Here is a 17,229-nt window from a genome sequence, read left to right as displayed (position 1 = left end):
CTGCTATAGTATTTTGTTTGTATGAGTAGACTAGGATTCATCCCATTAAAATAGAGTTTATTTTGGACTTCTGTCTTTGTACTTGAGTACCATCTCCAGGAAGATACACCATCCCAATATTCTCAACAATACTGGGCAGGAAGATACACCTTCCCAATGTTCTCAACAATACTGGCTGAATTGGCATTTGCTCAGCAATGGACACCTCACTGTTGCTGGCTGAGGAGAAACATCCTTTGCAACAACTCCACTTTAGAAACAGGTTGCTTCTGCGCCCCACCCATAATCTTATTTATCTCATATATTAATCTGGTAGACTGGATTACATGGTGGTGACAACTCAAAAATTCAGTGTCCTCAAACAACAAGGGTTTATTTCTGACTCATACTATGTGCCTCCTGCAATTGAGCTTCGCATTTTGTTATGCTTTAGTCTCCTTCCAGGGGTCAGGCAGAGAGAAAAGTCACTCTCCAAAACATTGCTAGTGTCTGCAGCTGAGGAAAAGGGATCTCTTAAGGGTCTCACTGCATCGATTAAATACTCTGGCTCAGAGTGGTCACTTGGCCCTTCTGTTCAGAAGGGCTGTTTAGAAGTAATCACATGGCCCCACAAAATCATAAGAGGACTGGACGTGCAGTCCATGTGCCTAGGAGAGCTGAAATGATTCGGTTAATAGCTGCAAGACCACCTCACACCACTAGAAAACTGTGCCCTCACACCAAGTGTGCTGGTTTCTGTGTCTTCCCTTGGTACTGACAGCCTGATCGTACACTGTGAGAGTTGCTACATCCACAGACATAGTTCCTGACTCCAGTCAGCTCTGTGGTCATCAAGAAGCCCAGAGCAGAGGTGTAGGAAGCAAATCCCTGGAGGAGGGCTGCTTTGCCTTGCACACTTTCTAAGGGAGAATCTGCCCTGAGTATAAACCTCTTCCTCTTGAAGAAAGATAATGAGAATAGAACGAGTAAAGTAATTCATTTCTGAATGAAAATTTTGTTTGATCAAGGGATAGACCACTCTGTGAAAAGTCAGAATTTTGATGCACATACATATCCACACGTACACACACAAACATATACACGAAGCACTTCTAACATAGTATTTTTGAGTACACAGTCAACTCATAGTGACCTAAGTAACCCAGCAAGGCCCTACAGAGACCTATGTCAATGATAGGCAATTAGCACAGCCGTTTTTAAAATAATTAACTGTCCTTTGAAAGTAGTTGAAATTGGATTTTTAAAATTTGCATCTTCAGACTAATTTATGTGTGCATTACTTATAAAGAAAGGGCCTGGTAGCCAAAATTTTGTAGGGTTGCATGCTTGAGTACTAAGCCTGGTGTGTGGGTTTCCTTGATTTTTTCCCACACAAAATGTAATTTGCTTGCATAAAAGGAATAAGACATTTTTTTCCTTATTTCCTAAAATATTTCTAGGCTGGGTGCAGAGGAAGAACAAATCTTGTTTAATTGCTTTAAATAATTGTTTGAAAACCTGAATGGGGTTTCAGTTTGGAAACAGCATTCCATAAAGAATTGGAGAATTCCTGGACATTTATGTATATTTGTATGTTTTAGACCAGCTGTATCCAATATAACTTTTGTGGTGTGGAATTGTTCTATATCCACACTGTCCAGTGTGGTAGCCACTAGCTTCATGTGTTTATTGAACACTTGAAATGTGCCTAGTACAACAGAAGAACTAAATTTTCAAATTTCGTTTCATCTTAACTTATTTAAATTCAAATTTAAATGGCCACATGTGGTTAGTGAATACTGTATTGGACAGTATATCTTCAGACACTTGACCCAGAGCAATCTTGAGCCTGAGTGATCTGACAGCCTGGGGACCTTACTTCCCGGCCTGGCTATGGAGATGTTTGCCTGTTTGTGGTGTAGACCTCACTCTACCGTGCTGTACCTCTCTTGCTTCTGCACACATGAAGAATCAGAAGTCCAAAAAAGGCATGTGGTTTTAAACACTTTTAGATTAGGTAACTTTGTGCAATTCCTTTAGGATTCCTTGGATTCCTAAAATTTGCTAGGCGCTGGGGTAGTGCACCTCAGTGTGAGGTGGTGTCACAGACAGAAAAGTCTTGCCAGGGATCCTAAGATCTCTCCTTGGACCTCCCTGTCCCCTACTTTTTCTGCCTTCCCAGGTCACAATCTCATTTCCTTTGGCTGTGACATTAGTTCTATGCACTCCGGGAGATCTATTTTATTTAGGTTTCTTGACCAGACGTTTTGGATGTATTTTAGGAAGGCAAATGGTCTTCTCCCCCTTTTCACATTTGGTGAAAATTAAAGGGACACAAAATCATCAGGACTCTTAGAAAACATAAAAGGAGGTTAGATTCCATACTCTATCCTTAATACTCCAAATCACTCCAACTGCAGCTAGCAAAACTGAGACTTGATGTTCTCCAATCCCCAGTGAGCTAGAGTTTAACCCACACAAATCTAGACGACTCCTTTCCAGTAGATGGATCTCAGCACATTTGCATTGAAGTCACTACACACAGAATCAAAAGGTTTAAGTAATTCCAGGTGCTGGGAGAAGAAGATTGAAGACAAAGAGTTGGAAACATCCCACTCCTCACTGGCACCTCAGCGCAGAGTGAATGTAATTTAATGTTTTGTTTAGTTTAATTCAGTTCATGACTTTGAAATAATGTGTCTCATATTTAAAAATGAAAGTCATTACTACATAGTAATGTTACTGACTTTTATATAACCATATAAGAACATAAACATCAAAATGAATTTTCCTCTTCAAAATGGACAACTCAGGAGGGAAGCTGCTTATTTCAACAATAGTGCCCTTGCTGAGCCACTCAGATCTATCTTCTGGGTGTATAGTAAACACATCTTTTCAATACTCTTGAAAATATTAGATCAACTTCACTATTCGATGGTGGATTCTATCTGGAGGAGTGGCAGGTGGTTATAAAGATTACATGGAATCACAAATAGATTTAACTTATTTTCTTTTTTTTAATTTTTGAATACCCAAGATTAATTCAGAGTCACTTAGGTAAGAAAAGCTGGGTAGCACAACTTTGGCCAAAACCTTCATGTCATTTAATCTTCCCAGCAACTACACAACATAAGTGTAAAGGTGTTACTGAAACACAAGAGGTTCTGTTTCAGAACTGCTGCTCACCATAAGGAAAGCCTATCACTGAGACAACAAGTTTTGCCAAGGAAGAAGGCTTTAATCAGGTGCTGCAGCTGAGGAGATGGGAGATCAGTCTCAAATCCATCTCCCTGACTGACTAAATCAATGCATTTTGATGTTTATATTCTTACATGGTTATATAAATATATAAATGTTACTATGTAGCACCTGATTGAAGCCTTCTTTAATACCTATTGTCTCAGCTTATATAGCAGGGAAGAAATGTCACCATGCCTGGGAAAACAGAAATTAGGGATGAGTAAGGAAGAGGAGTTGGTCAACAGAGCGCAAGTCGTTGGTTAGTCAACCATGACCAGTAGGGGGTCTGATGGCTCATTGTCCAAATGCAGTGATCTGGTGAGTTTCACCTCCTTAATACTATCTGGGAACACTGATGGTTGGTTTCCTGAGAAATAAACTCAAATAAAGCAAATATAACCTCAAGTTTTAAAACTGGGAGGATCAATTTCTATGTTTATTCAAAGAAACCATAAACATCAACTCTATGGGACTGATATGGTTTGGCTGTATCCCCACCCATATCTCATTTTGAATTTCCATGTGTTGTGGGAGGCACATGATGGGAGGTAATTGAAACATGGGGGCAGGTCTTTCCTGTCCTGTGCTCATGATAGTGAGTAAGCCTCATGAGGTCTGATGGCTTTATAAGGCTAAGTTTCCCAGCACAAGTTCTCTTTGCCTGCCACAATCCATGTAAGATGTGACTTGTTCCTCCTTGCCTTCTGCCATGATTGTGAGGCCTCCCCAGCCATGTGGAACTGTAAGTCCATTAAACCCTTTTTCCTGTATAAATTGTCCAGTCTCAGGTATGTCTTTATCAGCAGCATGAAAACAAACTAATATAGTAAATTGGTACCGGGAGTGGGACACTGCTGAAAAGATACCCCAAAATGTGGAAGTGACTTTGGGACTGGATAATACACAGAGGTTGGAACAGTTTGGAGGGCTCAGAAGAAGATAGGAAAATATAGAAAAGTGTGGAACTCTCTAGAGACTTGTTGAATGTCTTTGACCAAAATACTGATAATGATATGGACAATGAAATCCAGGCTGAGGTGGTCTTGGATGGAGATGAGCAACTTGTGGGGAACTGGAGCAATGGTGACTCTTGCTATGTTTTAGAAAACAGGCTGGCAGCATTTTGCCCCTGTCCTAGAGAATTGTGGAACTTTGAACTTGAGAGAGATGATTTAGGGTATCTGGTGGAAGAAATTTAAACAGCAAAACATTCAAGAGTTTACTTGGGTGCTGTTAAAGGCACTTAGTTTTAAAAGGGAAATAGAGCATAAAAGTTCAGAAAATTTGCAGCCTGACAATGTGATAGAAAAGAAAATTCCATTTTCTGAGGATAGATTCAAGCAGCCTGCAGAAGTTTGCATAAGTAACTAAGAGCCAAATGTTAATCACCAAGACAATGGGGAAAATGTCTACAGGGCATGTCAAGGACCTTTGCAGCAGCCCCTGTCATCACAGGCACAGAGGTTTAGGAGGAAAAAATGGTTTTGTTTGCTGGGCCCAGGGTCCCTCTGCTGTGTTCAGTCTAGGGACCTGATGTCCTGCATCCCAGCTGCTCCAGCTGTGACTAAAAGGGGCCAAGGTACAGCTCAGGTTGTTGCTTCAGAGGGTGGAAACCCCAAGCCTTGGCAGTTTTCATGTGGTGTTGAGCCTGTGGGTGCACAGAAGTCAAGAATTGAGGTTTGGGAATGTCTGCTTAGATTTCAAAGGATGTATGGAAATGCCTGGATGCCCAGGCATAAGTTTGCTGCAGGGGTGGGCCTTCATGGATAACCTCTGCTAGGCAGTGCAGAAGGGAAATGTGGGGTCAGAGCCCCACACAGAGTCCCTACTGGGGCACTGACCAGTGGAGCTGTGAGAAGAGGGTCACTGTCCTTCAGACCCCAGAATGGTAGATCCACTGGCAGCTTGCACCATGGACCTGGGAAAGTCACAGACACTCAACACTAGCCCATGAAAGTGGCCAAGAGGGAGGCTGTACCCTGCAAAACCACAGGGACAGAGCTGCCCAAGACCATGGGAGCCCACCTCTTCCATCAGTGTAACCTGAATGTGAGACCAGGAGTCAAAAGAGACCATTTTGCAGCTTTAAGATTTGACTGCCCTGCTGGATTTTGGGCTTGAATGGGTCCTGTAGCCCCTTTGTTTTGGCCAATTTCTCCCATTTGGAATGGCTGTTTTTACCCAATTTCTGTACTCCCACTGTATCTAGGAAGTAACTAACATGCTTTTGATTTTACAAGCTCATAGGTGGAAGGGACTTGCCTCATCTTGGATGAGACTTTGGACTATGGATTTTTAAATTAATGCTGAAATGAGTTAAGATTCTGGGGGACTTTTGGGAAGGCATGATTGGTTTTGAAATATGAGTACATGAGATTTGGGAGGGGTCAGGGGTAGAATGATATGGTTTGGTTGTGTCCCCATCCAGATCTCATCTTGAATTCCCATGTGTTGTGGGAGGGACATGGTGGGAGGAAATTGAATCATGGGGGCAAGTCCCCAGCCATGTGGAACTATAAGTCCATTAAACCATTTTTCCTTTATAAATTACCAAGTGTCATGTATGTCTTTATCAGCAGTGTGAAAGTGGACTAATACAAAGACAATTGGGTCAGTTTTAAAGGCAGAAAATCCACTCTCCCAGGTGCTAACCTAAGCAAGCTGAATGCTGATTGGGCCATGGTGCCAGCAGATGAGTCTCTGCATATGGAAATGGTTATTAAACATAGTGGTGCTGCTCTGCTTCTCCCTATAGGTGACATGAAGGGTAAGAGGGCCTGGCACTTTTTTGCTGAGTTGGAAACTTGGCTTCCTTGCTTTTCTCTTGTCTCTCTCTTGCACTCATACTGCTAAACCAGTTTCTGTCTTGCTACCTCAGGGCAGGCCTAGTCAAACCTTACCTGCAGACATCCTCTTCTGTTCCATCTCTTTTCTTCATCTGGTTGGTAGGAGGTGAACAGATCCTGGGATGTGGCTTTGGACTTAGAATAGGAGAACAGGATGGGATAGGTCCCCACTTAGGATTCCAACCTTGATTACATGATTCAACTAGCCTTATAAGATTCTTCTGGTTGAATTCAGAGACATGGGTTGTGTTTATAGTAAAGTGTTCCTTTGCTTCCCTTTGATGCTTTGTATGTGCAGCTGTCTTGGGAAGTGGAGAGAAATTATCTTGTTCTCCTGTTAATAGCCCTTTAATCATGACATCGTTTCTAGTGGCATTGTCTTTGCGATTTTATAGAAATATAAATGGATAATTAGAAAGGCTACGTGGCTTGCCTCAGGTCTTAGATTAGGAGCTGGGATTAGAATAAGGTCTACTGGAAGTGGTATGCTAGAGCTGGCTGGCGTCAGCTTCCGAGAACTTATTATCATCATTTCTTACAAATCCATGTGCAGTGACGTCATATTGATTTCTTGAGATGAGCCGTGATTGGAGTACTTACACTATGGAAATGGGAAAATGCTATGAATCGGAGCTCTCTTCCTCCCCACTGGAGAGCTGGTTGTTAAACATTTATCAGAAAAACAAAACAAAACAAACATTTACCGGCACACCAGTGGGTCTGTGTGACTCCAAAGTCCGTATCATTTTCACTATTTTGTGGTCCTTTATATGATTAACAACACTGGTATTGAAAGAGTTGGGTTTCTACCACTTGGCACATTTGGATTGCATGTGTTATTTGTGAGATCAGGGATTTGTTCCAGGGTGGGCCAGGTAACTGAGTTTGGTCCAAAGACCACGACGTGAAAGAAAAACACCTTGGTGTACATGCCCTTTTGCACTCAGCCTCCCTGGCTCCATACACGTATGCTGCCCGTGAAGCAGATTAGATAAGCGTGGATAGCTGTGCGGACACATCCCCAACTTCTGCTGCACTAATGGAGAGTGATGGGCAGTTAGAATTGCTCATTTCACATTAGTAAAACAACATAACTCATTGTTGTACAGGAGGCAGGTAGTATGAAAAGTATGAGAAGCAATCCAAGTTCAGGCCCAGCTTGCTAGTTGGATAGCTTAGGGCAAGTAACTTAACTTTTCTGTGCTTCAGTGTTTGTATCTGAAATATGAAGACATTATCATCCTAGAAGTAAAGAATTGGAGTTAGTTTTATGACTTAAAAATACCTATCACAGTGGTTTTATCAGACACATGGTAAATGTTCAATTAACAATGGCTTTTAAATGCAGACTTGTCACAAGCTAAATTCTCCTGTAGCTGATGGCTAACTTTTATATATCTTGGCAATTTGTAATATATCTGTGTTTATCTGTTCTCCTGATTAGAAAACCCACTTCCAACCCACTTCCAACAAGAACCACATCTGAGTGAAATTCTAACCCAGAACTTCATGTTATTTGTATTGGCTAGCAGTAGGGTGGGGGGGACAAGGGGCTCTGACTTTCAATTCAAATTCCATCTGTGCTACAAGCTTATTATCTTTGGGTTGCTAAGTTTATTTCCTCCTATGTAAAATGGAAATAAATAACATCTTCTATCTCATAAACTATGAGGATTAGCTGAGACTTTTGTGAAAGTGCTCGGCACATTTCTTGATATATAGCTCAGTACAATGAATGTTTGCAGTTTTTGCTACCACTGTTATCACAGATTTTTAAAAGTCTGATGTGGTGATCCACATGTTTCAAGACAGTCATATTTTAGAGGTCAACCTGGGTGAAAGGAAAGCATTGAGAAGCGGGTCCAGGGAGGTGCTACTGCTCTGAGAACTCAAGAATCGTGCAGGTGAGCAGGTATGAATGAAGACCCCAGCTTCCGACTTAATGACAAAGATGGTTTATATGCAGTAATTTTATAAAATAAAGGAAGAAAAACAAGTTTGACTCCATGTGGTCCAGGCAAGGGCTAGGATAAACAATGTGAAAATGCCGCGTCATTTGTTACTATTGATTTATGTTTTGGGGGATGGTGTGGTAATTGCTCTTGCTTTGTGTGCCTGGTGTTTCCTAGAAGCTGTGATGCTAACGGGAGGTGGGAGAATTCAATACGGATCAAGATAATTGAAAGCGAGTTTTGCAGAGAGAGCCAAGTGGTATAGAGTGGCCTCCTTTGTGCTGTTTTCAGTGTGGGAATGTGCATTTGCTTATAATTTAATGAAAATGCCCATGAAGACAAATGATGCAGTGCCAAATTTTTAGCCTCTTTGAAGAATTTCCTAAGTGTTAGAGACTTTGAAATTAGACTGAAGGGCTTACATAATCATTAATTTGGTTGCAAGGTTGCAAGTTCGATTGTCTAGTAAAAATGCCAATTGGCCAATCCAGAAATGTGGCTAACCTTTCACAGAGTCCTCAAACACTTCCTAAAACTGGCGATGCTATTGAGACTATAAGAATATCACAGTTTAGTCAAAACTCTGCAACTATTTTATGATAAATTTATGTTTATAAGTGTCAGTTTTTTTCATTCACAAACTAAAAGCATTGAGCACTAGGCCAATGGCAAGCCCCCTTCAGGTTCTGATTAAATAATATGGTTTGTCCCCCATAATAAAACACATATGCACATGTGTTTAATTTCAAGGGTTCTGAGTCTCTTAGAACCTTTGGTTAAATTATCATAAGAGTTTCTTATAATTCTGAGATCAAGGGCCAATATATTTTCTTAGGAAAAATTTAATGATCCTTTCCGTTTTCCCCGAGTTAAACAATCAAATGGTACAAATTAATTTCATTTTCTTGTTCTCACATCCTGCAAAATCTATTGCAACGGATGTTTGCTTTCATCTTCTAACATTTTCTCTGAAACTATTACTAACAAAGAATGAAGTATAGTACATTCTAATAGTGTTGTAAGCCTTGCTTCATGAAAGAGTGAATTTTGAGCGAAGATGACATGTTGCATAATTTTGCTATGTCTACACAAATGAATGGTATAAAACTTTTGGCTTGGGTGAGAGGGTATTGTGCAGTACAATCTGAATTGTAAGTGTTGTTTAATACAGGGGACTTTGTATCTGCTTTGGGTGTTCTCAGGGGACAAAAATGTCAATTTTCCTTTTTAGAAAGGAATCAGTTGGAGAGAATGGTTTGCAAAAGTGGGGTCCACTCATCACTATCCTAGATTCAAGTCCCTTTTAGACACAGATAGACCCTGGGCAGAATAGCACTGACGGGGCTGTTTCCTAATGCCCATGCTGCAGAGTCCCTGTGTAATGGCTCCCCAGCACTTGGGCTCCCCGTTACTTGCAACGAACCTGCTCAGCTCTTCAGAGGATTTCTGCTGGGCCTTGTCACTCTCCTTGACCTCAGCTCATAGTAAGCTGGCTTCTAAGGAGCTTGCTTCAATGCAGGGGCACTGCTAGTTTTGCCAGGTCAGGTGTTAACACCTGGGAAACGTCAGGCTACCATGAGGCTTTGTGTTTTAGTCTGAAGGATCTTACCACGTGGTGGAATGCGGTGGGTGTTGGCTTAGGCATGACCGACTCTTCCCTCTGGCCCCAGGCAGAAGGTCACGTGCTTGGAGCAGAGCAGAGGACATTTCCCACTTCTACACTCCAGATGGTTTTGGCCTTGCTGGAAGCGGTCACAAAGTGGCTTTGGAATTCACTCACACAACAGGAGGGCACTTTGCACAGGTGGAGAATAGTAAGTATATTGCAGCTGAACTGGAACTGGAGTCAAACCCCTAATGTCTTGTCACAACTTTATCTGGTCTTGCATTTTGGAATATTTGTGTTCCCACTGAGTCAAGGACAAAAACTGAAAATTAACAACTGCTTGAGGGTCTGGCTTCGGTTTGAGAAAGTGCAGAGCTTGGTGGCTCAGTCCCCTCAATCTCACATTTCTTAAACTGACCAACTGGTATCCTGTCTAAGATTCTATATTTTCCTACATAAGTTAGGTATATTTTCAGAGAAATCTGGAGCCTTTGTTGAAACTAGCAGTTTTTTTTTTTTGATTTATTTGTTTTTGTTTTTTGTTTTTTTGTTTTAGGTTGAAATATACGCTACCTGAGGGTGGATAACTCATGAACTCTGTTGACAATTATATTTTTTGTCTTTTTAATTAACTCATTTGGAGACAGTGTCCTGAGGACCTAAGCCTAAGAATCTTCAAGATGGAAGAGTAGAGTGAGCAACGAATGAGCCAGAGGGCTTTTGTCCTCTGTGTGCAGCTCTGGGCAGCCAGCAGGTGGATATGGGACTTGGCCTGCTGGAGGGGCCCTGGCAAGAGGAGCTGGCAGGAGCAGATGGCAAAGGTCAGTGACTCCACAGTCCTTTTCCCCTACTGCGTAAGAACCACACTAATATAAAAACAACAAGACCAAAAAATCAAACAAAAAAGATATCTGGAGGATATCAGCAAAAATACACAATACAATAATAAGTTATCAATTAAAACAAATTGAGGCAAAAAAATTAAATATTGAAAAAGTAAGTTAGGTCCTGGGGTACAAGCTGGGGATCTTATTGCAGAAATCCAGAGTACTATGATTGAGCTGACAGATTTGAGGACAGAAAATACAGTCCTGGGCAAATGATTACCCCATTCCTTTGGCCTGTAGGGAGAAAATACACCAATTATTTAGAGGGAGCCAAGCTCTTCCTGTTACTTGGATCCTAAAGAAGGTCTCCCCTGGGCTTCAGGCACTGGGCATAGAGAGACGTAGTGGAAGGTGTTCACTGTGGCATCTGCACATAAAAAAGAAGTGGGTTTACTAAGGCAATTAAAGAGTTCCTCCTGGAGGCCACAGCCCTGATGTGTTCCTGAATGACAATAAATTCTGTGGGGAGCACAGCAACATGGTCTAAGGGTGTAGGTCTCTGATGGCTTAACCAGTGCTAAAGAGAGTGTTAACAACACACTTCAGTCAATAGCACTACAGTGTAAGTCTTAGAAACATTTACCTTCAAATTCAAATCTCGTCTCTGCTGGTTCCCAGCTTTGTGATTTGGGCCTCTCTGTGATTGTCTAATCTCTCCGAGCCTGTTTCCTCATCTAAAAGACGGGATGATTGCCTCTTGGGTTTGATTTGAAGATTACGAGAAACATGGACCCAAAGTGCTGTACATGGTGCCTGTCACATAAGACATAATAAACAAGACACGCTACATCCCAATAAAAGCTTCTCATCCCAAAAGAAACCTGCTCTAGAAAAAGATGAAGTATGGTGATTTCCAACCTTGTTGACTACAAGAAATCTTTTTGTCATCACATGTTTCTCAGACTCACACATGACAGGAGTTTTACTTTCAGTACTACTCAGGGAGAAAATGCGTGACTGTCACACTTCACACTGTAATTGGTTAATCCTAAGAGCATGCCCACGCACTTGCAAAGGCATAACACTGTGTGAGGGAGGCGTGTGATCCTCAGGATTTTCAGCATCACCCAGGGCCCCACCATGGCTCTGGGGCCCATGGCTCTACCAGGACTGGATGTGGCCCTTGTGGGTCATGTTGTTGGTCTATACCCCTTGGTCCTGCACTGGCCCCAATCCTCATCCAGAGCAGAGACTGAGGAGGAGGTGGGCCACGTGCTCCTGGGAGCTGAAACTCTACTTTCAGGAATTAAGGCTTAACAGGGTCAATGGGGATCTAAATATCTGCAGGGGTGTTCATCTACTTTGTAAGCATAGGTACTGGGTTGTATAGTGTTTCACCATCCCCAAAATTATGTCCACCCAGAACCTCAGAATATGACCCGATTTGGAAATAGGGTCTCTGCAGATGTAAGTTAGTGACGTAAGTTCAGACGAGGTCATACCGAATTGGGGTGGGCCTTATAAGAGAGCCGTATAAAGACACAGAGAGACACAGATAGAATACCATGTGAGGAATGAGGCAGAGACTGAAGGGAGGCACCTATTAGTCAAGAAACACCAAGGCTTGCCTGCAACCACCACAGGTTAGGAGGGAAGCACAGAATAGATTTTCTCTCAGAGGATCTAGAATGGACGACTTTGCCAATACCTTAATTTCAAACTTATGGCTTTCAGGATTGTAAAAGAATAAATGTCTGCTCTTCTAAGCCACTCTGTTTGTGGTATTTAGTTATGGCAGCCCTGGCAGACTAATATACCATGAATGCTCATTCTTTCATAGTTTTTATTGATTGCTTTTCCCCTTATGATTAAAGTAATAAATATCCATCATAGAACTTTTATAAAATACAACTATACAAAAAGAAAAAATATATTATTTCTTACTCCACTGTCTGAAGGTAAGTGTTCTAAACATGTTGATCTTTCTTTGCCTGGACTTCTGAGTACAAATGTGTGTGTGAATTATCATTTTTTAAAAATTTAGATGATCAATAGGTGTGCTTCTGCATTTCACTTCTGAGAAGGTAAGAGCAGAAAACGGAAACATGTGTAACCCAGTTCTTTTTGACATCTTTAGGTAACATTCATAACAACTTTCAATCTTTCCCTATACCAGAGAGAGTGGCCCACTTGGCAAGGAGGCCCTCCCATTTGTGATGGACGGATGCTGGCAGATGTCTAGTGAATTTAGCACTTAGTTCTAGTTTCTGTTCAACTCCACAGTGCCCAGGAGATAAGACAAAATTGGTAGATTGTAAAATCCTTGACAGCCTCTGGGTTTTAGGACTTAGCATGTCTTTATCATCAAGTCTGTTTACAAAGAAAAGTCTGTTGAAGGTTTTCCCCGTGGAACAGAGTTATTTCAAAATGGCATGTGATGAAAAGTTACACGAGCTTCCAGCAGCCTTGTCTGCTCCTGACAGGTTATAGGGCGAAATTGTTCTTGGCAGCCCAGGTTAGCCCCTTGAAGTAAGCCTGTTAGCTCCCTGGCTCTGTCGCAGTGTTAGCTGTGTCTGTCACTGATGGCAGAGACAGCAGGAGCGAGACACCGAAGCAGAGTACAAGTCCTCGGATGATGAGACTGGCAAGGCTCAGCACCCACCTTTCCTCAGACATGAAGGGGTCTGTGCCCTTCCCTCAACATGGAACCAAATGTCTAGTGTCGGCCTGAAGGAGCTCAAACTAGTGCAGTAAAGGAGTATAGAGTCTCCAACTGTGAACCCTGAAAATCTAGACAGGTCTTAGTTAATTTAGCAAGTTTATTTTGCCAGGTTAAGGACATACACCTGTCACACAGCCTCAGGAGGTCCTGACGACATGTGCCCAAGGTGGTCGGGGCACAGCTTGGCTTTATACATTGTAGGGAGATATGAGACACCAGTCAATATGTGTAAGATGTACAATGGTTCAGTCCAAAAAGGTGGGACAACTTGAGGCAAAGGAGGGACAACTCCAAGTGGAGCAGGGGCGCCCAGGTCATAGGTAGGTAAGAGACAAATGGTTGCATTCTTTTGAGCTTCTGATCAGCCTCTCCAAATGAAGCAATCAGATGTGCGTTTATCTCAGTGAGCATAGGGGTGACTTTGAAATAGAATGGGAGGCAGATTTGCCCTAAGCAGTTGGCCTTGAGTGATTTGGGGGCCTGAGATTTATTTGCCTTTTGCACAACTTTCCACTACCTAAGGAGACGTCACTACCCTTTGATGTAGGAGCTGCAGACTAAACCTGTGTTTGTCTGGTAGCTAACTATCAGCACAGGGGTGGCGAGGCTGCAGTGCCTGGCCACACCCAGCATGCAGAGGCCGCGGGCCTAGGGGTTTTCTTTCTCTCTCCCCCTACTCCCTGCCTCCCTCTTTCCCTCCCTCCCTTCTTGCTTCTGTTCAAGTAATTTAAATTATTTGCCAAAATGTAAAACTCTGGAGATTTTGTGCCAAAGAAGGAGAAAGATTCTTTGGTTTGTCTAGAAAAAGCAGAAGACTTGGCATCACTTGTCTGCTTTCCTGCATAGCGACTATTGGTCAAAGCTGAGTTGTGGCTCTGTCTAGACTGGACCTGTGCTGTCCACCTCTACATAGCCTCGGGCTCAGCGTCCCTCTTTCTATTATTGCCTGGGCCCCGGGGATATGCTGAGGGTGCCCTGCCTGCATGAGCAGAACCTGCTGTGTTCCAAGTCATGTAATCACGGACCTCCCCTGGCACCTCCCCTCCTCCAGAGGCCTGGAGGCCCTTGCTCTGGTTTCCTTCCGTGAATGCATCTCACCCTGAGAGTCATATAAGCCACCTGACCTCAAGTTCCTCATGTGGGCAAGAGGACTGGGCTAGATGGAGGTTTTCTGACTCTTCGTGCCCAGGGCAATGCCGAGGACACCTTACTTAGAACTGGTGGCATAACACCCACTGAGCACTGGCAGCCTTCTACCCTAGATTCAGGCAAGAAGGGGGATGCATTGTTGGTAGGAAATGATTAGCTCCATGTTTCTAGAATCACTTATTAATCATCCATCATTCACGGGATATTATGTTAGGGGTGGGCAGTTTTCTGAAGAATTGAGAAAGTGGTCTTCATTTCCAGGGAGCTTACAATATGAAGTGGGAGAGGCTCAGGATGGATGAGTGATCACAGCAGCTTTAACCATCATTAAATTACTAAACAGAACAACAAACCAAAGTAGCCTGAGGGTTAGGGTGAAGGAGGCAAAAAAGTGATCAACAGCTAAGGGAATAATTTGGTAGGTCCTTAGCCCAGTCCCTCTAGGGCTTACATTAATTGTCTCCTGAAGTCCTGCTTATGTGTTTTCTGGGGAGACGCGAATGCTTTAAGGGATCTTGTGTGCTGATAGACTTTTTAATTGCTCTTTTTTTCTGGGATTCCTATGTATGCCCATATAATTTGTATAAACATGAGACTATCGGTATAAATAATAAGAGTAATACTTTCTGTTTACCTTGCTTTTATAATTTTCAAAACCTTTCATTATGTTTTTTTGAAATCTTCATTTGGTAGTTCTTATTATCCTTATTTTACAAATGGGGACAATGAAGTTCGGAGAGGTAAACTCCTTGTCACACAGCAGACAATCTTGGTTTTGTTGTTGTTGTTGTTGTTGAGACAGGGTCTGGCTCTGTTGCCCAGGATGGAGAGCAGTGGCACTCCAGATCACAGCTCACCACAGCCTCAATTTCTGGGCTCAAGCAATCCTCCTGCCTTAACCTCCTCAGTAGCTGGGACTACTGGTGCACACCACCATGCCTGGCTAATTTTTTATTTTTACTTTTTTTTGGAGAGGCAGGGTTTCACCATGTTGCCCCAGCTAGTCTCAAGCTCCTGGGCTCAGTCAACCCACCCACCTTGGCTTCCCAAAGTGCTGAGATCATAGACATGAGCCATCACCCCTAGCCCAGACAACCTTTTGAAGGTAAGGGATTTGTGTTAGTCAGGGTTCTCTAGAGGAACAGAACTAATATACATATAAATGTATATTATATGTACATATAATCTGTTAAATGTACATATAATCTATTAAATGTACATATAATATGTATGCAATATACATACAGATATACATATAAAGGGGAGTTTATTTAGTATTAACTCACATAATCACAGGGTCCCACAACAGGCAATCTGCAAGCTGAGGAGCAAGGAAAGCCAGTCCGAGTCCTAAAACTGAAGAACTTGGAGTTGGATGTTCGAGGGCAGGAAGCATCCACATGGGAGAAAGATGTAGGCTGGGAAACTAGGCCAGTCCAGTCTTTTCACGCTCTGCCTGCTTTATATTTTAGCCATGCTGGTGGCTGAGTACATGGTGCCCACTCAGACTGAGGGTGGGTCTGCCTCTCCCAGCCCACTGACTCATATGTTAATCTCCTTTGGCGATACCCTCACAGACACTCCCAGGATCAGTACTTTGCATCCTTCAATCCAATCAAGTTGACACTCAATATTAACCATCACAGGACCTAATGCAAGAAAAGCACCCAGAAGGCAGTCATAGACACTCCCTTGTCACTAACCACTTGCTGATCCCTGGTGAGGAATTTACTTTCTTGAATCTTACAGACCTGGACTCTGAAACGAAGGAGTTTAACTAGAATCACTGATTCTCAAATGTGGGTGCACATCAGAATCACAGGGCCTTGGCCTTACCCTGCAGGCTCTGTTTCAGTAGGCTTGTGGTCAGACACAAATATATTTAGGAGATCCTGGGTGATTTGCTCAGCATCCAAGTCTATGCCTGTTTTCCTGGTGCTGTCTCTGAAGAAAGCCCCCTTTCCTTCTGAAATGCTTCCAGGTACATTTTCCTCAAGGTCCCTTCCCAATCTGACTTCTGCTCATCTGAGAAGCAGAGAATTTCCCCAAGGTTTGAATAGTAGGAGGTGTATTTCTCTTCTTCTTCCAGGTGTGGTGGAATCTTTAGTGAATGGCAAGCAGCCAGCCACTGTCCCTTTAAGTAAAAACTCATCCTGTCACAGATAAGCCCTTCTGAGCAGGAGTTATACTAGTAAAGAGAACCACAGAGGCTATTACAAACCTTTGGCATTCCTCACTTCCACTTAAGCTAAACAGGATAAATCACTCCCTCCCCAGTAAGAACTCTTTCAGCCACTTTCCTGTATCACAAAATCAACATTTCCAGGTATCCTCTAATGTACTTCATTTTTCATTATTCTTGTTAGCTTGTCTGGCAGTAATATATTTGCATGACAATTAGTCTCTTTTCAATTAAACATTTGGGTAATTTTGCCATATGGCCACCAATATTGTTACAATTTTAAAAATAAAGGTCTCAAATAAAATACATGAGTACATACACAGCATACAGATAAACAGCATTTGACTTCACCTCTTCTGCTTTTTAATATAACATTTTTTAAAAAATGAGCAACAAATTGCATTTTACCATTCAGCAGTTTCAATTAAGGCCATCACCGCAATGTATTTTTCAGGAAGGAAAAAAAATAATAACCTTCACTTCGAGGGGCCATAGTTCATTAGGATGAGTCAGAGAAACCACAGGATGAGTTTGGGATGGAAACACTGCTGCTGTTTGTTAATTATAACCTTCACTGGAAGCAGACAGTCAGGCAGAAAGACCACAGCAAATAGCCCCAATTAGAAAATGACATGTTTGGTGAAAATTCCCCAAACAAGAGCCTTCCTCAGTGACCCAACTTCCTTATACCCCTTACTCTCTCAAAAAACAACTGGCTGGACAAAA

The 17,229-nt window shown here is 42.4% G+C and overlaps 1 long non-coding RNA gene across 12 annotated transcripts in view; it reads left to right on the top strand.

Annotated features, from left to right (window-relative positions):
* Positions 1 to 17,229, top strand: part of LOC139358989 (uncharacterized) — a 226,661-nt gene that overhangs the window by 165,730 nt on the left and 43,702 nt on the right. For 6 of the 12 annotated variants that reach the window (XR_011614510.1, XR_011614501.1, XR_011614499.1 and 3 more), the window contains 2 exons: positions 9,688 to 9,831; positions 10,271 to 10,444. This is a non-coding gene — a long non-coding RNA (uncharacterized lncRNA). Of the gene's footprint in view, positions 1 to 1,278; positions 9,832 to 10,270; positions 10,445 to 17,229 lie in introns of those variants that run through there. The other 6 variants (XR_011614513.1, XR_011614493.1, XR_011614511.1 and 3 more) reach the window with 6 other exon arrangements.

This window comes from Macaca nemestrina, chromosome 1 (genome assembly GCF_043159975.1).
Source record: "Macaca nemestrina isolate mMacNem1 chromosome 1, mMacNem.hap1, whole genome shotgun sequence".
Taxonomy (NCBI): Eukaryota; Metazoa; Chordata; class Mammalia; order Primates; family Cercopithecidae; genus Macaca; species Macaca nemestrina.
The sequence above is the reverse complement of the archived record's forward strand: the minus strand, read 5'-3'. Positions and strand labels throughout refer to the sequence as shown.